The sequence below is a fragment of the Anas acuta genome, chromosome 6 (genome assembly GCF_963932015.1).
Source record: "Anas acuta chromosome 6, bAnaAcu1.1, whole genome shotgun sequence".
NCBI lineage: Eukaryota > Metazoa > Chordata > Aves > Anseriformes > Anatidae > Anas > Anas acuta.
In genome coordinates this window covers 15481060-15507759 of record NC_088984.1, presented here as the reverse complement: position 1 = coordinate 15507759, position 26700 = coordinate 15481060, and the positions used below count along the sequence as shown (strand labels likewise).

The 26700-nt window shown below is 41.2% G+C and overlaps 1 protein-coding gene and 1 long non-coding RNA gene across 9 annotated transcripts in view; one reads left to right on the top strand and one right to left on the bottom strand.

Moving 5' to 3' along the window:
- Window positions 1–1452: 1452 nt before the first annotated feature.
- LOC137858987 (uncharacterized) lies at window positions 1453–25274 on the bottom strand. Of its 7 annotated transcripts, none has more exons than XR_011098112.1 (6): window positions 24515–25274; window positions 23999–24168; window positions 13940–14074; window positions 4266–4357; window positions 2670–2822; window positions 1453–1678 (listed from the first exon to the last, which is right to left on the bottom strand). It is a non-coding gene; the product is annotated as an uncharacterized lncRNA (long non-coding RNA). The 7 variants fall into 7 exon arrangements; XR_011098113.1 differs by lacking the exon at window positions 13940–14074 and adding an exon at window positions 13233–13338; XR_011098111.1 differs by lacking the exon at window positions 23999–24168 and adding an exon at window positions 13233–13338.
- Window positions 25275–25375: 101 nt separating this feature from the next.
- Window positions 25376–26700, top strand: part of MYLK (myosin light chain kinase) — a 204388-nt gene continuing 203063 nt past the window's right edge. The window contains exon 1 of one of the 2 annotated variants that reach the window (XM_068687510.1): window positions 25376–25515. The gene's annotated coding sequence lies outside the window, so the exon portion shown is untranslated. The remainder of the gene's footprint in view (window positions 25516–26700) is intronic. The other variant, XM_068687511.1, reaches the window with a different exon arrangement.

Below are 26700 nucleotides of genomic sequence, written 5' to 3'. Positions count from 1 at the left end.
TCACTTTCTAGCGGTTTGAAGTTTTTCTTTCCATGGTTAGTTACTTGAATGAACGTGTTTCAAAGTTGGTGTGCTAACCGTGCATACGTTGTGCTGTGTTCTGAGCTTATTTTCGTTACTGGTAACTGGGCAATGAGAAGGTATGAAGACAACGCATACTAGAAAGAAATTAAAAAAAAAAAAAAAAAAAAAAAAAACAACTGGCACTCTAACTTCAAAAAAGGAAAGTTAGACTAAATAGTGACTTCAGTGATTTAGAATGCTTTTAAAGCTTGGCCTGAAAATCTTAGTATTCTCCACACTACTGGTGCTCAGATTCAAAATAAGTTTGATGGTATGAAAACTAACATGTTTTAATTAAATATTTACAAGCTGTTTCAGAGAAAAAGCAAAGCAAGATTTAAGCTATGATTATAGCATAGATTAAAGAAAAGCTACAATAAATTCTAGTCTTTAAAACTCACAAGAAGGCTGACAAAAGATTGCAAATTATTTGTTACTACACAAATTAAGCCAGTTTTCTTCTTACAGTTACTCCTTTTGAAGAAGGATATTTGTCCTGGCCAAAGACAGTTACACTCTGCATAAAGCAGCCATGGTGTCAAGATGCCTGAGCATGTTATTCTTACATTTTCATTCACTTTTGTCTCAATGGGGAGGATGTTACACTATCTTATTTGTGTCCTACTCATGCTTACAAAATTAATTTTATCAAAGCAAGAGATGGCTGCTGCAAAACGTTTTTAGGGCAATGAGATGCGAGCAGATTTTTACTGTTCTCTTAGAGGAGGAGAAGCTAAGAAGAAATAGGAGGAAAGATTTTTCTTTAATAAAAGTCTTTGATTTTTACTGAGATGTGTCAATCAGCACTATAAGAATTTAAATGAACTATAAAATTTCCCATATGTAGTCATTTATTAATTTGCAGTGTTGTGGAAGCAAAAGCTGGCAAGGTGAAATACGCAGGTCCTTAAAAGGTGAGAGTGGTACAACAGAAAATAAGTAATGATAATATTTCTTACAAGCTCTTTACTTAAGGAGTGTTGACTATAATAAAACACCAAATTAAAAACACTTCTAGAATTTATATGTCATAGAAGCAGTTTGTCCACTCAAGTTTCACTGTCTGAGAAGTAGACAGCAAGGAAGATCCCAGATCCCAAGTAATTGCGTAGAGAGATTTGTCTTTGCTGGCTAAACCTGCTTGAGTGATTTCTTCACATTTCCCATAATAACAAGGGGCAAATCACAATGAACATCACCTTTGTTAACACCAGTTCTTGGAATACTGGAGCAGTTCATGCTGCAGCACGTATCAGTGCTCTTCAGCAGTAACAAAGGTGCCTTCCTCTCCATGCTACTTCGGGGACCTTTTACGTCTGATCCCACTGGTGGCATTACCTAGGTAGATTCCAACACCAAACATTGTTTCCCCACCACTCACAGTCACACTTGTTAAAAACCGTAACTTTTTATTTGAAAGCAGTATTGAATTTTAACTTCTGTAAGTCCAACATCCATACCAACTGCTCCAAGAAGAGTGAGGTAACCTGCTGAATTCGGGTTTTGAGCGCAATCCAACAAAGGGAGACAGTCATGAGAGTGGAGTCAACGTGTATATGTGACAATTCCAGTCCCATTTCTGTCCCAGGCTTTGTTAAGAATGCTTTGGGATAGCCTGGAAGAGGTAAAGAATAATTAATTGGACTGTAGTGTCAACTACACAGGTCATTTTTGTGTGGCACATGAAATTTTGCTGTTGTTTCTAAGGAAAAAAAAGAAGTATTTAAATTCAGGCAGATTTATTGTCTAGTTTGAAAAGCATAGACCTCCCTCAGAGCTGAAGGATCAGACAAAGGACAACCAGCTGTGATGCTTCAGTTTTTGTAGCCAGAAGACAATGTTTGAATGAGGAAGATGAAGGGTACCCTAAACAGCTCTGAGATAACACAGAGAGCTCAAAAGGAACCAGCACCTCCGTGTCTGAAGGCCTGTCCTTCCACACCTGCTGTTTCACTACAATCGTGGGAAAGCCAGCTTAAGATTTTCTTCCATGGTATAGTATATAGTTACAAAATAAGTTATTTTATAATATAATTTAAGAGGTTAAGAAGATTTGCAATTGAAATTTATGATGCCAAGTTGAGCAGAGTGCAGCTAGTTGGGCCGAGCCGTTTCAGTCGCAGGTAGCGTGCTGATCGTACAGCCAAACACATTGTGCAAACAGGCATTCAGCACAACGTCCAGCTTGGCCAGGATGGCTGGTTTCAGGGTATGTCCGCCACCGTATCAGCCTCCAAATATAAGGGATGTGAAATGTGTGTATTCAACATTAAATCATTGTTCTGTTTTACGTTCAGGAATAGCTGCTGTGAAACACCTCTCTGCTTCCAAGGATTAGTTTACAAGGAACAGTTCAGCAGCTACAGGCTTAGCCATCGTGTAACCTCACCTAGATTTATGTCAGCACAAAGGGACAAGATACAGGGGTTTCATGGTTTTTATGGAGCATATTCTGTGAAGTTGACATCTGCACTTTCCAGAGACACGGAAAGGAAAGGAACTCTTTGAATATGCTTTGCCAAGCTCTTATCAGTAAATTTCCCCTTATGCACCCTCTTCCATATGGAACGTAAATGGATAGGGCAAAACTCCAGTGTCCAGCATACCTGAGTTTAAGCTGTATGTAATTCCCTGCTCTGATGTCCTGGGTGATGAGTGTCTATAATTCAGTGTCTCGTTCAGAGATCCGGGGAATGGTGATAGCTCCCTGCAGACACAGAGGATTGCTGCCTTACCACTGCGTGCAAGCCTCTCCATATCTGCTAAGAAACAAAGATGCCTTACTTGCTGAAGTGAAGCCAGTGCTACTTCTGTATGTGTAAATAAACTGCCTGGGACACCAGCCCATGTCAAGTGGCAACATCATTCAGCTCTGTCCTGAAGGAGTTTCACAGCTCATGATACATTTTGCAAAGTAACGGTGGTTGCTAATAGTATATAGCAGCTTTCTAAGTCATTGGCTCACACAGTCATCCTTAATAATAATGATTTTTTTAATTTTTTCCCTAAGAAGGTAAAGAAACGCATCCCTGGTTAGAATCTGAAGGCTAGAAAAACAGATTCAGAAAGGAAAAATAAATATAATTTTAAAAATCATAGATTTAGTCACTAAATTCGCTAAAATCATAGATTTAGTCACTTCAGTGATCTCCCCAAAAAACACAGTGGAATATTCAAGTCAATGGGTTTTGATGGTAATGTGCTGCCCCGGTGAGCTCTGTCTTGCTATACAGTGAACAGCCAAAATGCTTGTTAAAAATATTTTTGCTCAGCTGCTTTCTATAACTTCTTGGAGCAACTGTCTGGAGTGCTGGGTGAATACATCCAAGGACAGTGCTGGAGCAGCTGAGACAGTTTTGCACACTCACCACTGTGCCAGAACCAGAATGTCCAAAAACTGAGAATGTTAAGTCAGCTCAAGGGCATTAAAGCCAAACAGAGATTTGGCTCTTAACCATCCTAGGCAGATCAGGCTGCCACATTAATGACCTGTTTCCATTTAATCTCAGGAAGGCCATTTCAAGTGGTTCTTGATCAAGACTGAGTCAAATAGTGCTAGAGATTAGTGTCTGCCTTCCCCAAAGTTCAGTAAATTCCTTCAGTAATTTCATTGCGCAACCAAGTCCTTGAGTCAGTTTTTCTTCAGCCAGATTCAGGGATATTCAGTGGTCTTTGGTTACACAAGTGAATCAGGGATTTTGCCTGCTGAGCCTTAGGTGCAGGGGACTCAAACAAACAGCAGATGTGGTCTCATTGCTGAGCTTACCCCAGGCCGTCTGCTGTAAGGTGGGATCGAGGGTGATAGTAACTTCCATGACTGCTCTTATGAGTTGAGTTGTAACCAGGCAGGAGCCTGAACAAAACATAGCCTTTCTCACAGCCTTCAATCAGTATCACATTTGAACAGATCTTTCTTCAGGCTAAGTTTACATTTTTCTGTTTTTTTTTTGTTTTTTTTTAATAAACGAAAAGAAAAACAATGGCTGCACCATTGTGTACTCGTATGGTATACAGACACACATTGTCCATAAGCTGTGAAATCTTTTTGGTAGAGAAGAAATCAGATTTCTCAGTTTTCGGTCTTTGGATTTCTTTTAAATTGTGAAAATGGACCCTATTCGTACAGTCTTTAACATTTTTCAGAAATGCAGTCACTGTAGATCTTTTCATCTGTTACTGCAGTGTAGGCAAGGGAGAGGTACCTCTGTAAGTAGTCCACACCTTCAGGTATTGGCAATTCTCCATGATTCTTGCCAGGAGTCCTCAAAGATCTTCCTGGTATACCACAGTGCAGCTGTGAGGAGAGAAATATTCACTAGATTATCTTTGTGCAGATGTGAGTTAGTCAATCCACATAGTCACGTACTGATTTCCCTTTAGAAATTTAACAGAAGTGCCACACTTACATAGTGACCTTTTTTTCAGTAATGAAATCATACGTAAACAGGATGGTGTCAAACGTGAATTGTAAATCTACACGGCTGCTGCATTCATACTTAATGCAGCAGTGAATCGGTGAAAGCTTGCACATGATGTTTGAAGAACAAGCACCAATGTGAAAACCAAATGCTCTGCTTATCAGGACATAATGTGGAGGGTATTATCCCATGGGTTCTCCAGTCCTACCCTCAAATGTTGGTCCTTGCCACACACAAGTCTTCAGTCTTCATGCACAGCCCTGCTGCAACGCCTGGTCATGAGGTACGCCACCAGGATTACAAGTTCACTAGCACTGAGACATGCTGATAATCTCCTTTTTGCACCCTTGAGAACATCCCCTCCTGGTGTTCTCTACACTGTACTCCAAAGACAGTGTAAAAACTGGGACTTCACTGACCAGAAAAAGAGCAGCTTAAGCTATAGCTAGAATGTAGCAGCCATCTGTGCTGAAGCTCACATTATGTGGTTTATAGGCCCTTAAAGTATTTGCATGTCTAAAGACTACTTAGAAGTAGTATTTCTTTTAAGACTCCTGGTTTTGTTCAAGCCTGTGATGAATTCTGGCTACCTCCATGCTGCAATAATACAGCCAAAACATATATTTTCTTACTGCCTCCTCCCAGATTCTGTTCTCTATTTAGAAGCTAGCAGTGATGGTTTTGGACTCATGATTATGGTATTAAGCTAAGTGTAAAATATTTTTCTTGGCATAAGATAGAGCATAAATAGCTTTAATATCAGTTTCAGGTTCTCTTTATTCCTTAGGGAATGCCAGTTCTCTCTCAGACTGAATCCCAGAACTAAGATCATCCCAACATCACCCTTACCCCAGCACCCTCTTTCCAAGAAACACAAGCGGAGCATGGCCCGGAGCTCTGCTCTGCCCCCCAGGACTTCAGACAGACAGCACAGAACTATTGCTCTGTGCAGATCTTTAGCCTTCATCTCCCTTCCCTCCCAACCTGCAGGAATGCAACAGTTCACCATGATATCAGGCTCTCTCCAGCACTAGTGTTGTCTCCAGCCTAAGTTGGTGTTGCTGTTCAAAGAATTATTCCCCATGGCATTTGTATATCTTCCACTGGCCCCTGCAGCTCAGTTTGAAATTAAAGGGCGAGTGATTTTCATTTTCTGTAGCACAAGCACATGGGAATGTTGCCACAAATTCCAGGTTTTAAACCATGAACCATGTCTGTTTGACAGACTGGAGCTTCCCTAAGTCATGAAGCTGGAATTTCAGTGATTACTGTCACAGCAGCCATTGACTAAGGAGGTATATGGCCAGATCAGATTTTGAAGTGAGCTCTTTCAAGAGTACCTGCTCTTTTTCCTTGGAAAAGACATCGTCGTTCAATCCAATCTACTTGGTGTACCATATCCTGAGCAAACACCAGCATTTGTCTGTTTGAGCTCCCTAGTTGAGTTCTTCCCAGGAACATTCCTGAAGAAGGTCCTGCAGCCACCACTACATTGTTAAGAAGCCTTTAAAAGCCCCACCTGAAGTCGTTGCAAACAGCTACCTTCCTGCTGTAAGAGTAGGCAGCAATGCCAACTGTGATTTCAATCAAGCTGATAGCCAGCAACAAGCCAACAGACCAGGGAGTCACAGCCCCATCATATTCATGCACTGTTTTCACTGAATGCACGTCTCAGGGTTAAACACTCCGTGACGTGCCATCACCATCTTTATTTCACTTTAGTCTCTGCCATCCAATCCTCACACAAGGGCTAAGATCATCCCTGTTAAAGCCAGGCTCAGGGCACACTGAGGACAGCAGAGCCTCTCTCCTAGCAGCTGCCTGGGGCATCAAGGAGAGGAAACACCAACACGAACCAGCTGAGGAGCCTCAGACACCCTTCTTGCAGACCATCTTGAGCCATGTGTGGAAGAACTGCTATTGTTAGTGCCACTCAGGAAATATTCTAGGGAGTGTGTAATTGTTTACACACAGATTCTTTTATCAAGACTTAATTAACTGCAGTCACAACACATGTTCACTATTAATATTTTAAATTACTGAGATGGTTTTAAAATCTATTCTGTCGGCCTTCTTAGAAACTTCCACCAAAGGTTCCAAAAGTGGTAGGACATTCCTCTGCTTGCAGTGCTAGCCCCTTCTTGCACAAAGGTCTTCAAGTATGATCTTGCGTGGCTTCTACATTTCATGCTTATGACAGAACAAAAGGGACCATTTCTAAACGTTATCTGGTGGTGATCTAATTTTCTTCCTCTGTAAATAGCTCTGGGCATTTCTAAAAAATAAAATATTTTACCCAGCTACAACAAAAGTTGTTGTCATCTGCCCTAACTGCAGAAAGTGGTTACTTTGGATTTGGCCGCATCTTCCAAATACAGTTTCAACAGTCATTTGATCCAACAGAAGAAGCCACAATGAGAAGCATTTTGCTTCTAAAATCCAGAGACCATTTATAAAAGTCTAGACATTTATCCTAGTCAGCTTCTTCAGCTGGATCCCCTTTACTGAAGTAACAGAGCAGCAGCTTCTTCACCTTTTAAATAGAAAACTACTTAGTCCAATTCAGACGTAGTAGGATTCCTTATACAAAGACCTGGGAGGACTGCAAATGAAAGCCATTTTGCACTACTTTTTGATTTTGTTGAAAAGTTAGTCAGTGCTCCAAAAACTATCAGGAAAAAAAAAAAAATCATATCCTTTTGAAGATTACATTACAGGCTTGCAAGAAGATTCATTACTTGGGTCACAAGGCTTGAAGCTGATCATTCTCAGCCTATGCTCTAGACAGTCTGGCTGTGCAGTACGCCTAGTCATTAAAGATTTCATGTTTGTGGTTTTGCAGAATTTTAGTTTCTAAAGAAGTTATTCTGACATTTTAAGGAGACATTGACTAGTCTGGTTGTTCCCATCCACCTCTTGCAAATATTGGCATTTAAATCAAGATTATAATTCATGCATTCCTTCTGTGCATTGTTACACTTATGGTTGACCAAATCTGGCAACATCATTCCATTAACATTGAGAAGACTGTTGTAGGTTTCTTCATCTAATCTGTGTAGGTTTATGCTTATATATTAAAGCCTCTCCTTCTCCTTCCTGCCATAATTCTCTCCTTGCTTATATCATATTGGGCAAGGTTCTGCTCCCATATTCCTTCCAATACAACCTTTATTGGAATAAGGGGCTACCCTGGTTACCCACCAGAGGAAGCAAATTCTTACCATCTGAATGTCTGTGGGTAGTTTATTATAAATCATGGCTCTGACTTCCAGGGACACTGCATTTCCGAGCCAAGTTCCCCAAAGAATGCTCATAAAAGTGAGTGTTCTTGAGATTAGCTTAAGTATCTGGGCTCCAAGCCCATGGAGGCACTCTGTGCCTCTGTTTTAGGATCAGGACCTATATTCCTCCAATTATGCAGTTCTTGCACGACGTAACAGAGAAACTAATAGCTGAAGGGGTGCTTTATCTAAGTTTGCGGTTATTCTTGTTCTTCCTACTCCATCCATAATCAATAAAAAATTGCAACGTTCTCATGCTTCTCGTGCTTTCCAATGTATTTACCTAAGGCTAACACTGATATAGGGAATATTAGGACTACTGTTAGAGGGCTATCCAGATTTGAATGAAAAGCATTTATTTCCATATTTTCTTAAAAAACAAGCAAGCAAACAAATGATGACTACAACAACAAAAAGCATTATCTTTTTCAGGTATGCACTAGCTATAAACTATATCTAGTAATAGAAGACCAGTTTTGAGGAAATACTGTAAAAATCACAGTGATGCAGTGCAGCATCACTGTTACAAGCCAGAGGGCTTCATTTTTATTTTTTATGAAGGTAAAATCTTTGCTTTTATCACCACTTATTCTATTGGTGGATAAAGACAAACATAAATTGTTAACCTAACTCTGATGGCAGGGATATGATCTGTGCAAAGCTAAATCCATTTTAACAGTGAGAGTAAAATGAGCAGTTTCCTCATGGGTTTCAAAACCAAGCTGTATTATCATACTTCTAAAGAGGCTTTGTATGTAACATAAAATACAACTTTTCACTAAAGTATATTTTTTTCAATATAGCAAAGGCTTTAGAGATTAAGCAAAGATCTAAGTAATACAGAACAAGTAATTCAATAAATGTTAAAATTCTTACCTGTGAAACAAGCCAAGAAAACATAAGAAAGCTTTAATTACAGCACGTAATTTCTAGACCCTACACCTTCACTTTTCTGCTTACCATTTGACTATCTCTACTAAATAAGACCTAGAGTACTGAACTTGGATTTATTTGTTGAGATAAAACACAAAACACTTCAGCTTTACCACATTCACCACTGAACATATTCTGTTTTGACTGGCAAATGCCAATGTAGCTGAAGGGTCCCAGTAGTCAGCACTTAGAAACAGCTCCTGACAACTTTATATTACTTGCATGTTCCTACTTGAGTGTTCTCACTATTTCTAATTATTCTGGACAAGGAGTTATTAAACTTCTTGCTAAGCTCCCGTTTTCATCTGGATTTTTCATACGTACCTTTTTCCTTAAGCAATATCATGGTTTGTTTGTCAGTGGGACTCTGCCAGCTATTTTTGACCTGAACTTTGGACAAATCTGCAGGAAATCATGCTTTGCTACTTCTAGTACTAGCAGAGATACTTGAATTTTGCTTATTTATTTTCTTTTCAACATAGTTATATGTTTTGGGGAAAGAGAAACTTCTTAAAATATACCCTATATCACTGGAGAAGGTGTGAGTTGACGGACAATGGTCCTGGAATCTGAGGAGACATTCCCTTGTAGAGCTGGAGCTGCCCTGGGAATAGTGGGAATAGCCCTTCTGTACTTCTCCTGCTGAGCAATAATGCTGGACCAGTAATGCCTGCACCATTAGATTTCACATTAAATTTTCCTGAAGAGGTCAAAGGGCAGACTGTAAGTTTTATGAAATTTACATGCACTTAATAATTCTTATATCATATGACTTTTGAAGCTTTGTAGCTGTCCTGGTATCATTCTGATAATCTGAAGTGTTAATTAAGCATGAATGCATGTTCTAAAGGTTGTAAGGTATGACAGTAATTACTATCTTATTAGATACACTTATCTAGGAATACAATCTCTTCCTTCATTGCTCTAGGAAAGGGCATGGGCCCAGCTTATTACAGGTACAGTGAATGGCAGTGAAAGCCAGGCTGGGACTAAAAAGATTTGAGTGAAAAGAGAGAAAGAGAGAAAAAAATCAGAGAGAGGGGGAACATTTCTATCTTAGTTTCTGTGCAATCAACAGTAGCAGACATCTGGCTGGTTAGATAATCTCCCTCCATGTCCAGGATGGTTGAGTCATTGATACATCTAAGGAAGCACTTTGCAGCTAGGTATCACCAGCATTTATATTCTATTACATTTAGGCTGCTCCACTGTAAATTTGAGTAATTGCTAGAATGCTTTTGTTTTCTGTTTAAGCATGTCTGGTCCTATGAAGGATTCCAGTTAGCTCTAGAAGGCATGAGGTATGCCGTTTCTGTGGAAACATCAAATCTAATTAAAATGGTAGTCAAGATATAATGCCCTTGGGTGCCTGCAACCCAAGGCATATCTGGGATGCTGGGAGATGGGTAATTTCCAGTCAATCTGTAAAGGTCATTTTGATGACTAGGGGCATCATCTTCCAAGAAATAGAGAAGGCAGATGTTAATAAAGTCCTCTAGCAAGGCCCAGAAAGCAGAGAGAGAGACAGTGACACCAGGAAGCACTAGATCACCATCTGTGGCGTAACGACCACACGGACACCACGGTTCTTTTAAGATCAGTAACTGCTACTACTGTGCTGATGACATAACTTCAACTCTCTCTTATCGAGGGCATAACTTCAATCTCCCTTATTAAGGACAGGTTCCCTTCTTACACCATTCGCCCCACAGCAGTACTTTTCCACTAACTATTCATTGGTCAACAACTTTGCCCAGCAACAGCTAAACTCTTAACATTCCTGATGGCCTCATCGTTAAGAGTCCAATGTTATCACCAACCATGGGGCTTGTCAACCCCCATGGCCACACTCCCACAAACATCATCTAATACCATTTAAATATTAACTGTTAAAGACTGTTTGACTGATCTATTAGGCCAGATTTACCCAAATTGCTGAGCAAATGAATCCTTTTCCTCATCAGTCAGGTTCCAGCCCCTACCAAACTTCACCATAGGGGTGAATGAAGTGCCCAGAGCTGAACGCAGTGCTCTAGAGGGATATGGCCATCCCAGCAGCATAGAGCCAACCAGCTCTGTCTTTGCAGCTCCATCCCACCTGCCTGCTAGGTACTTCTCTCTGCTACTCCTTTGGTGCTGCATGTTTCTTGTTGTTGTCGTGTCACAATGCAAACCACCATTCTTTATATTGTTCCTCAAAACTTCAAAGCCATTTTTCAACAGCGGGGCTTTCCAGACTCCTTCCTACCTCTTAATAAGACATATTTTTCTCTTAAGTCTATTGATTTAGATTTTCCAAAACTAAGTTTTCCTTCTTTTATTGCTTTTTAGATCTGTTTCTAATCATTTGGCATCATTTTTACTCCACTTGGCAAAAATTCCCAATGCACTGTAAATTAATGTATTGTAAAGTTAAGATTTAATTATTTTTCTGTTTTCTCTCCTTCCAATTTTTTTTTAAAAATGTTGGTTTTGGCCTCAGCATCAAAGCTTCTATATTTACTGTCAAACTTTCAGATTATCTGTATTGTCCCTACACAACTTATGGTATATCCTGAACTGTAAGTTTAAATTCTGTATGCACTAACACAATGTATAACAAAACTAGAGAAGTTCTTAACACCCATACAGGGAGCTAATTGGATTTAGAATTATTTTAACCTTTTGGCCTCAATGCTTCAGGTATTTGTGCCTTGGAAGCTGTTTATATTCTGGGATAATAAGCACTATTTTATTCTGTTGTAAATACGCTGTCCTGAAAGTTTCAGTTGCTATTCCATAGCCTCATAATGGCAGACACAATAACAGGACAGCCTGATAGGCTTTCTTTGGTACCATATATCATTTTACAATCCCAGTGTCCCTTCTTATTTACCTTCTCTCTAAACTGCACACATGCATAGCCACATTAAAAGCAGACAATGTTACCTGCATAAAAATGATAAAAATTGTCATTCAGCTTTATTGAAGCCAAATGCATTCTGGAAAAAGCTTTTGCCTCAGATAAAGATTCCAGGTTAAGAGGAAACGGGCTTTCCAAGAGCAGCTATAGAGCCTAAAGCCTCAGGTAAATTTAGGTTAACAACAGTCCCTCTGTTAATACTTCACCAGTTCTCAGTATAGAATTAAAGCAGATTTCTTTTCGTGGTTTTAGCATGTTATATTTGGTCAATTGTTGTTTTCAACCTTTCATTAAATTTGCCTTAATGAGATTAACTTACTACAAACCATAGTTCCATGAATTGGCTAATTAATGCACATGTGCTGTTCTTTAGACATTTAACTAATTATTTTGAAATCTCTCAGGAAAACAATAATCTATTGCATTGGAAAAAAAAATGTTAAAGCTTTTATTGTGAGACTTGTAAAGCATTTAGCACTTGAATGCCTCTACTGATGAATAGGAATCTGATCTGAGTTGGAGTCTCCAGCTTACTCTGTTAATTAATTAAGGCTATTTTTCTGTGAAGTCAACATGATTAATCATATTGGTATGAGACTAAAAGACTGCAAACTAGACTCTGTTTTAGAAGATGGGGAATACGTATAGAAGAAAAGACTGTCAGTCTTGTAGTCCTGAAAGTCTAGAAAAATTGCCAAGGAATAGCATAACCAATTACTATTAGAACTTCCATTTAGAAGCAGGGAAATTGAGACACAGAGAGATGCCCAAATCAAATTATATTGTAAATCCATAATAAACAAATTAAAATGTTTCTTGAGCTGTGCAGATGTGGTGAAAACATTTCACTTTGATGTGACTGAGTTACTCCAACTTCCAATTTTCAGCTAACCTGAGAGACATATTTATGCTACCAACGAACACATGCTCCAGGATAAAAGCAAGATATACAACCTATAAAGATGTCAAACAGCTCCAGTTCAAAATAAAATTCTGGCAACAAAATTAATTAGTCGAGGGATTTTTTCTGCAGTTTATTTTGTGGGTAGATTTTGTAGTCCTTTTTGGTTGTTTCTAACCCCAGTGTAGTGGATGATTTAGGGTGAAATGACTGCAGTGTGTGAGCTTAAGTAGGAATGATTTCCAACTTATATGTATTTACAGAAATATGGCTGGTAGTAAACCTTCCTGTTTTTCATTAAAGGATAAAAATATAACTGTATTTTGTAACACCTACAAAAGCTATGGGAATTGACAAGTCTGGAGACATTCTGTTTAAGTCTGGAAATGTCCATTCCTCTTCTATTTCTCACGCCTTCTAGAATTTGCAGGTGGACAGCAAAGTTGTTCTTTCAGTCTAAGAAGGCAGCCCATGAGGGTGTTAAATCAGTACTACTAGTGAGTTAAGCAGCCTAAGCAATAATCTGATTTAAAAATAATTAAGACACATCAGAAATGCATTTAAATTAAAAAAAAAAAAAAAAATAAGAAAAAAAATGCATAAAAATCTTCAAGAGACATAAACTTTAATGTGTAAAAATAGATAACAGAGTGGGAGAAACTCTGAAACTTATTTGTTGCACTAGCATACTGATAAATAGCTGAATATTAACATAATTCATCTGGATTTCACACCTTTAATATTGCCTCATTTGGGGCCTTTTGTTACTTCATTTTTACAGTTGGACATTTTACAGCACTCCAGTAGAAACATCCATCCTGATGGGATGACATGAGAGGTCTGGGGATGTAAGCAAGCTGTGGTTAGTACATATCTGAAACTGTGGGAAAAGCTTGAAAATAGTGTTCATTGAAAGAATGTGCCTATTAAGATATTTATGCTTCAATCCTTTATTTTTGCAGTTCACCAAAACTATGATGCCCTTTGAGCTGTCACAGCTATCAATCTGCAAATACCTCAAACTCATTCAAAACAATTGTTTTTGAAAATAATAATCAGAGTTGACATCTGCATTGCAATGACATCTTGGTCTGTTTTGAAGGTCAGAGAGGCAAGCTAGCAGCCTTTCTCCAGATTTCTGCTTAATGACTAAATATTGCCTTAGTGCTAAAGATGGTCACACTCACTCAGACACATGCATATTTTTATATGTATGCACCAAGGAAAAAAAAAAATACAGCCACAACATTATTTGAAAAGAGTTGAATATTTTGTTAATCCTTATGGTGGAATAACAGAGCATTAGTCACCAGTTTCAGTATCAGAGCACTTCCAGAAATGAAATCCACAAAGTACACACTTTCACCAGAGTCAAATTCCAGCTTCTCCAGCAGGGATATATACTGGAAGTCTTAATGAATGCCAGGTACAAAATACCTACCCACAGCTGCCTTCCTTTCCCTGCTAACAGCTTGTGTTGGAGCAGCATCAAAGCAAGCTACAAGCATAGCAAATATAGGCACCTGCACAGAGTAATTACCGAAGCTAATGCCAGTATATATTAGCTTCAGTGCCCCTGTGGAAAAAAAAAAAAAAAAAAAAGGTATGGATTAACTCATGGCATTCAGTTTATTATAACTGTCTCACTGCACATCCAGTTTTTATGAGCACTAATAAAGCAATATCCATCTTTGTTCCTTTTTTTTATGTCTGATGATGGAGTCCTTCAGCCATGACATTGGAGTATGCTTCAAAGCTACCCCTTTGTCTGATTTTCTCCTTTTTTTTTTTTTTTCATTGCAAGCTCAGCATTAGTTTGCAGGTTACTGCCTATTCCCTTCCAGCACACATACCTCTGTTGATCTATGTGCACCTCTGATGTAATATTTACTTTTAAATATCTGATTATGTGTTTTTTCCTCATCATCTGTAACCAGCAGGAATCCTGGTTAGCCCCAAAAAACAATTTAGATATCTCTTCTAAACTTCAAAATGAATTTCAAAATCAGTGCTGTGTGCACTGGATATCAATCTAATGGGAATTAAATTTAGGCACTCCTAATTTTGGTGAATATTGTCCTATGCTGGAATAAATCTGGAAACACAGAAATGGAAAAACTGCTACTTCTGTAACCATTCTCTTGAGCTGCCCCCAAAACCACTTAAAATTATTTGTATTGTGAAACTGTTTTTTTTTTTTTTTTCCTGCAAAAATGAAGTAAAGATAAAAATAAATTTGAGCTCTCATACGTTGCCTGCTCTGCATGTGCCTGTTTTGTCTAGACTGTGAGCAATGAGAACCAGACACCATCTGAAATGTTAATTTAGTTTATTAAGGAAACAAGGCTTATATGATCCCAGTATCTGTGTCCCCTTAATGACTTTTGAACTCTGTCTGATTCGAGCTAATGTGAGAAGTGGGGGAACAACAAGCTAATTAAACTGTTACAAGTTTCATGCAAGTTAGAAGCTGGACAGAGGAGAGCAAGCTATAAATGCTCCAAAAGTCTGTTGCAAGAATGCACGTATACTCTGAGATCAAAGAATCTGTACAGGCAAGATGTCTGATAAATCTCTGCAGGAAAAAAAAAAAAATAAAAAAAAAAATAATAATAATAAAAAAAAAAAAAAAAAAAAAAAAAAAAAAAAAAAAAACAGAAATTACAATTGCTCAAGATACTCAAGAGAGACAAACAGCAAGCCATGCTTTGTTCATCTGGTGCCCCATGAATCAGGCTGTTAACCTGCTGAAAAACAGCAATGCATCCTGCAATGCTGCTGCCTGACAGAGATCAGGTTGTCCTGGTGCTGGGCTGAGGATCAGCTGCTGGGGCTAGGCTGGGGCTGGCGGAGTTGGCACAGCTTGGTACAGATGCCAAGCTGCATAAATGTTGTGTGAAAACAGTGTTTACTGTATGTGTGCGCACATTTGGCTTCCAAAATTGGAGGAACTACAGGGGCATAAAGCAGCTCTGACAAAAGTAGCTTTCAGTCAGAAGTGAGCTGAATATCCAATGTGTCACCTAGGGCTGCAGGGAAAAGAGATGCTAACTGATGTCTGCAGGTTCTCTGCTGCAAGGTAGACAGTAAATTTATCTTCCACAGCCTCTTTTTTAGCATGGGTGAAAGGAAAGAGTAGAAATAGCATTAAGAGACCATCCCTGGCACCACAACTCATAGTGATGCTGGACCAGAAGACCAGTGGTGGGAGAGAGTGCATACAGGTGTGGTATATTCTGCACAAAGCACGTGGGGTGGGGCCAGGAGGGCCAGCAGAGAGAGATCTGAGAAGCAATAAGCTGCATTTTGCTCCTAGTACTATGTGCTCCTCTGGGCTGTTACTCATTTCTTGCTGAGTCTCGCCCCATTTCAGCTTGAAAGTTCAGGAACACTCTGAAGGCTTTCAGCACATAGCTCCAGGGCAAGCATGTGGCGAAGTCAGCTGCTTTCTGTCCACTGCCCTCCTCGGGGAGCCCTGCCCTGCCTGCTGCAGTAAAGGGATCCCTTCTGAGGCTGGGGACAAAGAGTTGGGTGCAGGGGCAAGAACCCAGCTGTACCTTTGCTGGTGGAGCTGTCCCAGGCTGGCAGGCACGCAGAGACACTCAGCATCCCAATGAAAGGTGTTTCCCAAGTGTCACATTAAAAATTCAGCTGTCTGCTCTGCAACTGCTAATAGCTTAGTGATAACACTCATGCAGCAAGCTCTGATCATTGATATTTTCTGGTAGATGGAGCTTGCTGCTTCCTTCTGCCAGCCACTTGCTGGTTTGGAAGTTGTCTAGATGGGGAATTATTGTATTCAGGATAGAGTTAATTCATTCTATAGTCTCAATGAAAACGAAGCTCAGCTGCACGCTGCCCTGCTGGGCTCTGAAGCTCCCAGCTGCTGTGGCAGTGGGCAGCAGAGGATGGGCAGCTCTGTCTCTCTGGCTCTGGGTGCTCCGGCTCCTGGCTCCTCAGCTCCCAGGGCTCTGGTTCTCCTGTTCACTAGCAGCTCCTGCACGGTGGTGGCCTGATTGGAGGGGAGTTTTCTGAAAGATGCTGCCCTCAGTGTAACTCTCACCCATTATACTTCAGGTTCGTCTCCTCTGGTGAGTGGGAGATGCTGACAGCAGAAGGGTGCATTAACTGGGTGGTTGGTGATGTCTCTATTGCGGGGGCAAAGAAGGAATAAGAACTTGCCCTGAGCGGTGCTCGGTCCTGCACTGTGGCCCCAGGTGTCCCTTAACCCTCCCTGGGGAGGGAAGGGAGGAAGGGATAGGGTGGCTTTTGTAAGAAACAAAATTTAAGCCGGTACAAATTACTCTTCTGTTTCTACTTCTAAGTTTTATCAGATGGGCAGTGGCCAACATTTGTTTAAGAAAAAATCCCAGCACAAGGCTAGATTATAGACGTGACTGCCGTGGAGCACATTGGGATCAGAACTAGTGTGAGAAAGTCCCTGGACACCAGCAGTACTACGTCTTCAAGCAGAGCTGGCTGCCTTTCTTTGTAAGCACACCCCATATCCTATAGAACTCCTGTACAAATGCTTGTACCTGGAGGATCAATCCAAGAGGCTGTAAGGGCACCAGATCCTAATTTAGCAGCCCTAGGTTTCAAAGGAATCACGGACTTGTTTCCCAACTGTGAAAATTTCCCCTGTGTTGACTGAACTTCTTATCGTGCAAAGTAAGTTCAAGCAAGTTCTAGATTTCAAGTGAAGAGAAGCAGGCACCAATATGTTCTCTATTGCCTTTTCTTATTATTATTACTATTGCTCATTTCCAGCAACCAAAACACTGTTTATATCCCTGCCTGTGTGCCAATGTTTTAAAATATTTTCTTGGTTTTCCTGTGAGCAAGTGGAGGCCCTTGTGTTTGATCTCAAAGTGCTTTTTCCTTCAATCCCAGTGGATTAAAATGTGTATGAATAAAATACACAACTCTATAAGGTGAAGATGCTTCTGAGAAGGTTGTGTTCAGTAAAGCCAAAGGTCTGACTTTGGGCAATTGATTCTTTGTATTGCAGGAGGCATGGAAGTCCTGCTGGGTGAGGAATTTTCACAGGTCTGTATCAGAAAAACCCTCGCCATGGGAGGAGCAGAGGAGCCTGCAGTGTTCCTCCTTGTGCTGCAGCCTAGAAGCAGAAATTGCCTGTGAATGGCCTCTTGAACCTGGGCCACTGAGCTAGGAGAAGTGGCCAGGCTGTAACTGCCTTTGTTCTCCCAAAACTTTCTTGTAGCTTAATTTCCCTCAGAGAATATCTTGACACTTACGAATAGGACTGATTAATTTTTGGCTTCTGCTGGTTGATGGTAGACCTGGAAACAGCACATGCTGTCTTCAGGGGAGTTATGATTGTCTGATTCTCTCTGTGAATGACACTGGGGGCTGTGCTTGGATAGGGGAGTGCCACTCACTGCACGAGGAAAGGTACTATAAGAATACAGTGAGAAGGCAGACCTTGGCTTAAAATAAATGACACTTCCTCTTCCTACAGAAAGAAAAACAGGAAATGTTTTTAAAGATCTTTTAAAGAAAAAAATCAATCCTGCAGAAGGAAGTAGGGGGTCCAAAATATGAAGACAGTGAGAATTTTGCAAGGGGAAAAGTTTCGAGGTGGAGCATAATCTTCTGACCTGCTCTTCGGGTTTGGGACCTCATTGCATCTACGTAAGTATTTGCTCACTGGCTACATGCTTTTAAATGCTGTGGCAGGAAGAGAAGTTGGTTTGAAGCAAACATATAAAGCGTTCATGGTCTTGTGTAATTCTTGGTATGTTGACAGAGCAGTAATGAAAGGCTGTTTCAGCTGACCAGTTGGAATATAAATGGAGAATGTGCATGTGGTAAGGAGATCTGCATTCAATTACTATCTTACCACAGACTGGCTGTAGACAAGACAATTCTTCTGTGCCTCAGTTCCCTAATTCTGAAACAATGATGTTCCTTTGTCTGGCTTGTCTACTTAGATGAGATGCTCCTTAAGGCAGTGATTGTCTCTTAAAATGTTTTTTTTGTTTTACCAGCTAATTCAAAGCAGCTCTGATTATCTGAGTGCTACTGGAATTCTATTGCTCCTAATGGGACGAAGTGGTTAATTATTCATTTGTTATCTCTGGATTTCATTTGTTTTATTTATTTAATCTTGGCAAAAAAATGCTTTATTCTTAGATAATAACATCGTATGGTATTTTTGGAAAATCATTCTATGTGATGTCTTTGTTTCTCTTTAAACTCATTGCACTGAAATTCAACAACATCAGCAATGGTATTATGAATTCCCATACTAGACCATGCAGACTGTTGTGTGTTTTTTGTTGTTGTTATTTTCTCTCAAACTAAGACATTTTGCTCTAAGCAAACACCTGTGATTACCTCCAGAGTGTTGTTTCATTGCCAGTTAGCATCTGGTGCATGAAGATAGGCTGATGTTGCCAGATTAAACTTGAGATGCCAAAATGTCACTAGCCTAGGTAAATTTTATTACAGTCTCTTTGCATGTCTGTTATTCACATTAAAACTATCGCTTTGGCGCAGAAGCCACTTGACCTAACTTAAAAATATTTGACCAGATAACAAGGAGACGTAACAGTCTCTGGAAGCACTTCCAACTTGGGATATTTAATTAGACCTTATGACTGAAAATTCTTGTGATCATCAGAAGATCAACATTCCAACATATTCCTGGTTGTGTTTATTAAATATTCCCTTTTTTGGTCCTGAGTGTGAATGTTTGGAAAAATGTTCAGTTAATACAACCCACTTGACTTCACTGGCACATTTCACAAAAGAAGGAGAAAAAAATGTGGAAGCCACTGAAAACTAAAGGGTTCTTGCTTTGGAGAAAAACAAAGTTTAAGCCAGTGCAACAGACAGGCTGGAACTCCTCCACAGCTTTAAAAGGAAAAGACTCTATTGAAGACTCTTCACAAAGCTTCTTTGCTTCCTTTAAATAAAAGAAGAACCAAAACACTTAACACTGTGTAAAACACATTTCTTTCAGAGAAGCCAGCTTTATCTTAAATCCCTAGCTAGTTAATCTATACAAATTCATTTTTTAGCTTGAAGTCTCAGAAATTTGACGCACCACAGGGACTTCAAGTTTTTAGTCTGGATGGAATTTGCTGACAATACTCTTAGCTGGGGCACTGATATAGCGGGATTAGTTTCTTTCATTATGTTTGGTAAGAATAACTGCTTTCTGTCTCGGGAAAAAGACGAAAGGGGGACAAGTAAAGAAAACATTTTCTTTCTTTCTCCCTAAATCTCCACATGGTATCTTGAGACACATGTTCCACATAAGAATGATGTGCAGACACAGTCATTTTGAATGTGGCTGGGAAATCCTTTGTGAAGCCACAAGCTCCACAAGTTGCATGTTTACACCTGCTCAACAAGGGAGGTCTAGTTATAAATCTGGAAGCCTAAGTATAGTTACTGTGGAATGGGGGTTGGCTTCCAAAATGTAGGTGGTCAGTTTTTTCTGTGGAACTTCTGCTGTGGGTGACTGGCAATCCCAAATGTGCCCATGGTCAGGTATGCATTGCATTTCCAGACAACTCTAACATCCTCTTGCGTTTCCTCTGTTTGGGTATTGGTTGATGATCACAATAGAATTTCCTGGAAAAAACTTTTGCTTTACAAATGCTGTGTTACTCTCTTGTAAGTGTTGAAGTTACTTACTACGAGCTTTGTCAAACAACAGTCTGATTGTTATGAAGGCAACCTTCAAATACACCACCTGAATAAAATACTTGTAATTCTTCAGTGTAACAGATTTGTTTTATAGAAGACTTAGCAGCAGTTCTTTCTTTCTTGCCAAAGGGTAAGACTGATTATGTGCATGTTGCTCTTAAAATTTATATTTCAAAATAATAATAATAATAAAGGCAAGAATATTGTACATCTCTGTAATCATGCTGTAGCCATGTAGCCATTACCACTGCTTCTTTCTTTAGGCTAGAAACTGAGATTAGAGACTGAAGGTTGTAATAACAGTAAATTATACTCTGTAGCTAGCTTGGCTGTTCTCTGTGTGGAACGGGCACTAACTCGACTGTGTGTAATGGATGCTCTCTAGTTCTGGACCATTACTTGTGCAGAACATAAGTATGCTCTGGTAGAAATTGTTAATAAGCATACTTGCTGATTTTCCTCCAGCCTCCAATTCATCTCAGAACCTCCCCATCAATTTGAACTCATCTTGGCTGAAGTGAGAGCTTCAGGGAAAAGAAAAAAAAAAAAAAAGCTGTAGTCTTCCACATATGTGCAGTTACTGCCTATTTCTGTTCTGTGAAGAAAAGGGTAAAGTTAACTTCATGATGTAGAGTCATGCTGCCTTCCTATTGCCTTTATATTGATCCATGCATTTGTAGGGTCAATCTAGACTCAGTCATTACCTGTTTCTGAATGAATTTTTGTGTAAGACACAGTAACCACTCCCTTTATCCATCACCTGGCTTGCATGAATACCAGTAGCGCTCCATTAGTGGCTTTAATTCAGCAAGGGTCAGTAGTAGTTAATGTTTTTAATGCTTTTAGTGTATGAAAGTGGAATTAATCTGCTACCACCAGTGGCTTTAGAAGAATGATGGTGAAGAATTTTTGCAGTCTGACCAGATATTTGGCCTGCTAGTTTGAACAGAAATGTCAGGTTCTAACACAAGTTTTACATTTTAGTTTCTACTAAAATTAGTGAAATTGCCAGCTTTTCCTTGTTTATGCCTTTTGCTTATACATTATTCCAACCTCTAAGTACAAGGGACTAAAACATCTGCTGAGTTTCCAAACCTGTAATTTCCCCCCAACAGCCAAATGCTTACAGCCCTGTTGACTTTTTCCAGCAAACCTAAATTTGTAAAGACTCAACTACCTGTATATTTCACCAGATGGGCACACACTTCTTTTGTGGTGTTTTGCTGACAGATCTAATTCATTTTTTTTCCGCTGCTTTTGAGCTGAGTGAACTGATGCTGGTCTAAACATTATATGTCAGTGTTAGTGCTGCATTGTGCTTGACCTAGTGGGCCTGACCTCTTGGCTTCCTGCCTCTTTAGCTACTCATTCTCTGCAGCACAAAACTTAAAGGTTCTCAATGCCTTTGACATACCCAGTCAGCAAAGACACGAGCAAGATGGGGGATAATAATTTAGTCTGCCTGCAGATTTGGGAAGATATTATAGTGACTTTTAGAAGATTACCTTCTAATCTTAAGAGGCTACAAGCTGCGTTGCTTTTTAAAATGAGTGCTTACGCCCCACAAAAATAGGCCCCTGCATTCCAGGAAGAGAAAAGAAAGAATTAGTTCTGGAAAATGGATAAACGTGTTCCTTCCCAACAAAGTTATTTCCTCAGCGTCTTCAATTCTACCAGTTTCTCTTGTTAATAAGGGGTTGTATCAAGAACTAGCACTATACTTAATTTCTGAAGCAGAAGTTTGAGTGAGAAAGAAACACATATAAAATTGCAATTGTGGTTAGGCACCTTCTGAAATTCTTGCTGAAAGGAGCCTAAAAGACTTTACTGTTGAAGACTTACAACTTTAAGTGAGAGAATGAATCAGGAAAAAAGCACAAGGTAAAGGAGAGAGAGGTTATCTTTGCTCCCTTTACGCAGCTCTGCTCTTTGAGCTCCTAATCATCTGATAATCATCTGAACCTATAGTTCTGCCTCAGTAACTCACTTTTCCAAACACTTCAGCTGGGTAACTTCATCCTTCATTTGTTTCCTGTGCCTTGCCCTACAGAAGCTATATAAGCTCTCTGAGGGTTTTGCTGTTTAAAGCCTTGGGTTGTAAGCTACAGAAAACTAAATGTAGGTCAAGATGAGTTGAAATCTTTTAAATACAGCCAGCCACTGCTTCCTAAACATATCCCTGGAGCAGCTGCATGAAGAATGTTTACAATTAAAAACAAAACAAAACCTCAAGCAGCCAGTTGAGAATGTATTCCTGTTCTAGCCAGCAACATTCATTAAATGTGATATGTGAATAAAATGTTATTTTGTGCTTGACCTGACTTAGGATCAGCATCTACAGAAGTGGTTCTATTCACTTGCTACTCCTGTACCTCCTGGAGGACCCTTAGAATGAAGGCCCAGCCTGAAGTTAAATGGCCCTAGCAAGGATGCTGGGGAGATACCATGACTGGATGTGAAGCGTTACCTCATCCTGGTTTCTAGTAGGATGGGACATCCCCCAGTTTTTTTTCTTTTTTTTACTTCTTGATTTGACTTGTGCAAACAAAATAACAGGAGGGGAAAAAAGAGTGTGAGAGAGAGAAATATGTGAGTGAGTTCTGCTGAGAATGAGTCAATCCCTTGAAACCCAGCAGGGGCACCGTCTGCTCTCCTTATGGAGCTCAATGGCTTTCATCCCGATTCAAGTGTCTCCTACTCCTCCCTCCCTGCTGAAGGCAGATGTGGGTTCACTGGCAACAGTGGGCCTTGTTCTTTGTGAGTGTTTAAGGCCTGAGCAATCATTTTAAATTGAAAGCAGAGACAGTGATGCTATTACAAGATTGTCTAGAGCAGCGGTTCCCAACTGGTAAGACATGCGTACATTTAGAGGAAAGGAGTTTCACAAAGCCTAGACTAGAAATAAGCAGAGAAAAACATGAGTATGATACAGAGCAGCATCTTCTCAGAGCTCATGCTTTAAAATATTGAGAAGAAAACTTTATCAAAACATGTTGCCAGCACAGACTTTGGTCAGCTATGACATAGAAAAGGTCAAAGCAAGTTCACGGGAGGCTCTATAAGGGTATATTAGGGGTATGTGTTCTTTCCTAATTTTAATGGCAAATAATCATTTATCTACAGAAAGAAAACCATTGCATAAGATGCACCTCTTTATAAAACAGCTGACATGCCCATGACATGCACGTGCATTGCCATTTGCAACAGGGGAGGAGTATCAAGTATAGACAGTCACACACTTCAGCAGGGATCAGGGATTTATGTTCATTTGCTTTTCTCTAAAGGGAAACAGTCTGAGATATGTCACCAGTGTGCACTGAAGAGGGAAAAGAAGCCTAGACATAAAAGCCTGGCTTTACAGATAGTCTTAAAATTTCTTTGAAACCTCCTTGTGGTTTTACTGAGGTGTAAATCTGATGAGGGAGGTTCAACAGAGCCAGTGACAACTGAGGTATTTAGAACCTCAGGAAATAAAGACACTTTTCTTTAAAACACTTCTCAGTCATTCAAGTTTGAAAAAGAGGAAAAAAAAAAAAAAAAAGCCCCTGGAACCTTTAAAACAGTGAAAGCATCTTGTCTTTTCAGCAGATAGTCAATTTAAAGGATTAAAGGGTAAGAAAAGCATCATTGCCAGCATGCAATTTCCTCCTAGCAATTCCTCTTCATTCACTCAGTTTCTACTGCACTTGGAAGAATCTAAAGAGATGGCTACGACTCTTCATAGTCTCATACCGGTAGATGTTTTTACCCTTGGCAGAGGTTGTGCTCAGTAAGACAGATGATGTACCAGGAAAAAGCAGCATTTTGTCCTGTCACCTACTCAGGTTGCAGAACATGTACATCCTCCGTCGGTGGCTGAAAAAATTCACCTCAGGATCAAAACGAAAAACATTGAGGTCTCTGTCAATGTACGACTCCTATCACTAATGCAGCAAATTGCAGCTTTGCTGTGACTTCCTTATCTTGTCCACATTTTTTCTGAGTTGGTCGCTGTTTAGCAGAAAAAGAAATGGGGGGAGAGAGGGGGGAGATTAGAGCCTGTGGTTTGCTCCATGGCCCCTAGAGGCGTTTCAGAGCCCAGTCCTCTGTAGTTTGTGCCTTCCCTTTTCCGTAGCAGCTAGGAACCACTTTTGGGATACCTAGCAGCACAGAAGAATGCAAGATGATGGAAAGGCGAGGCTTTATCCCTAGAACCTGGGCTTTTGGTGCATCTATCCCCACGTGTTTGTATTATCTCACTATAAATTCGTTCCAGGCGAAAAGTCAGGTGTTTTTTAAAATGAGTAAAAACCTTTAAAAGTACTGAGATATGAAGTGGTTTAAGTTTGCCACTTACCTGGCTTTCCTTGTCCTTCCTCTTCAGGGTATCTCAATCCACCTTAGGGAGCAGCAGTAAGGTCTCGGTGTGGAGGAGGTTTCATTTTGTCCCCATCTCACATCGGTTCTTAATCGGCACTATTTAGCACTTGATACAATTAGCACTGAGCTGTTTATCAAACCAACCCTCCCGCCCCAGGTCTGGACACCCCAAGCTGGTGCACCACGTCCTGGTGCGAGGGAGCAAAGCCCTCCGCATGCCGGAGAGGGCACCCCATAGCCGGCATGTGTACACCCCACGCACATCCACACACCCCTGTAAATCCCTCAGGCATCCCCTCCACATCCCATACAGCCCTTCCCATGCACCCTCTGTGTGTGCCATTCGCCCCCTGCATATGCATCCTGTACCTATTCCACGGGCACCCCAAAATTGCTCTGGATGCCCCAAACCCACAAACGCCCTGCCTGCACCCCAGCGCGCACCTTGCACAGCCAAACCCATCCCTGCGCCCTCTTCGGCACCCCACAGCACCCCTAGGCACCACTAGGCACCCCTTCCCCACCGCTCCCTGCCCGTCCCCGGCCCCGATGCGGAGCTGCCGGGAGCCTCGCCGACCGCAGCCTCTATCGCCTCCGGGCACCGCTTCCCCCCGGGATGTGGGGGGGGGGACAACGGAGGGGCTGCGGGCTCCGGGGAGGGACCCGGGTGGCGATTCCCGGTGCCGAGCCGCGGAGGGGAAGCCCGGGGGCGGGGGGACGCCGGGCATCGCCGGGTGAAAGCAAGCCCGGGGGTGTCGGAGGTAGGCGGGGAGGAGGAGGCAGACCTGCCCCTCCGGGGGGAGCGGGCAGGCAGATGCCGGGCTGGGAGCGGCGGAGCCGCGGGACCCCGGCGGGTGGGGGCTCGGTGCGGCTGCCGCCCACCCCCCTGGCCCTCCCGGGGGGCTGCCGCTGGGAGAAGCGCTCACCTAGGGTTCCCCTCCCCGGGGCACGCTGAGCAGAGAGGGAGCGAGCCGGGCTGTAAGTACTGGGCATCTTTTGTGCGGGGTTTGGCGCAGGTCTGTCGTTCCCCGGCGGCAGGTAGCAGGGGCTCGGGCAGGAGAAGCGTTTGCAGGCGGGGCTGCGAGGGTCGGCTCTCGGGCTCTGCTGGGGCTGAGGAGCCTTTCAAATATCAGGGTGCACGCTGAACTCTTCCTGCACCGCGCATCTAAGTCTCTCCTGCTTCAGACAAAACGTGTTGAGTTTTCTATCTTTTTTTTTCCCCCCTTTCTTCTTTTCAATTTTTAAAAATTTCTGCTCCTCTCACAGTGCTTTGCACCATGTCACACAACCCTCTTACTGTCTCAGGGAAGGATAAATCCCGGTGACACCACTAAAGTGCAATGTGTGAGGATGAGGGAAGGAGATGAAAGCTTTGTATCATTAACTTGGGAGAGGGGAGGAGGTGGAATCACTTCTCTGCATGCTGCCTTCACACTGTGGAGCAATGTGCTTTTGGGGACTGCTTTGCCATCAAAATAAAATAAATGCTTTGCCATTTAACTCCCTTTCCTGTACGTGCATATCTGGATACTGGCCTGGCACCACACCCTGCACTCAGGCTAGAAGGGGATGGCATAGCAGGGGCTGGAGATTGGGGACAAAAAGACAGGGAACCTGTCTCTTCCTTTGCAGCTTAAAGACGCTTTTTAGCCCCAGCCCAGTTTTCTGCAGAGCAAGTCCATAGGGATAATTCTCCCAGACTTGGGAAGCAGAATCAAGTGTTTTGAAGCCCAGATTATGCTCTCCACAAATGGAATGTCTGAAAGGATGAATGCAAATACCTGGCTCCAGACATCTTACTTCAGATGTTCCCAAGTATTGAGTCCTATGGAGGGTGAGCCAGGAGTTGCATGATGTGCAGAAGGTGTGTTCCCTACTAAGACACCCCCCACACACTGCAGATGATGCCCTCTCTTACTGGAGTGCAGGAAATACCATTTCTGTCAGTGACACTATTAGGGAAGGAGTCATTCCTCTCACATTTTAAATCCCAAACTGATGGACTATCTCCCTCCCCCTACTTCCTTCACACATCTTTATTTTTGCCTAATGACTTGCATTATTATTTGCCAAATATGGCATGCGTCTTCCTGTGAAACTTCACATTTGCTGAGATCTTCCTGGAACTAGGCTCTTACTGCACACTTTAGGAGTCTTCTGTTT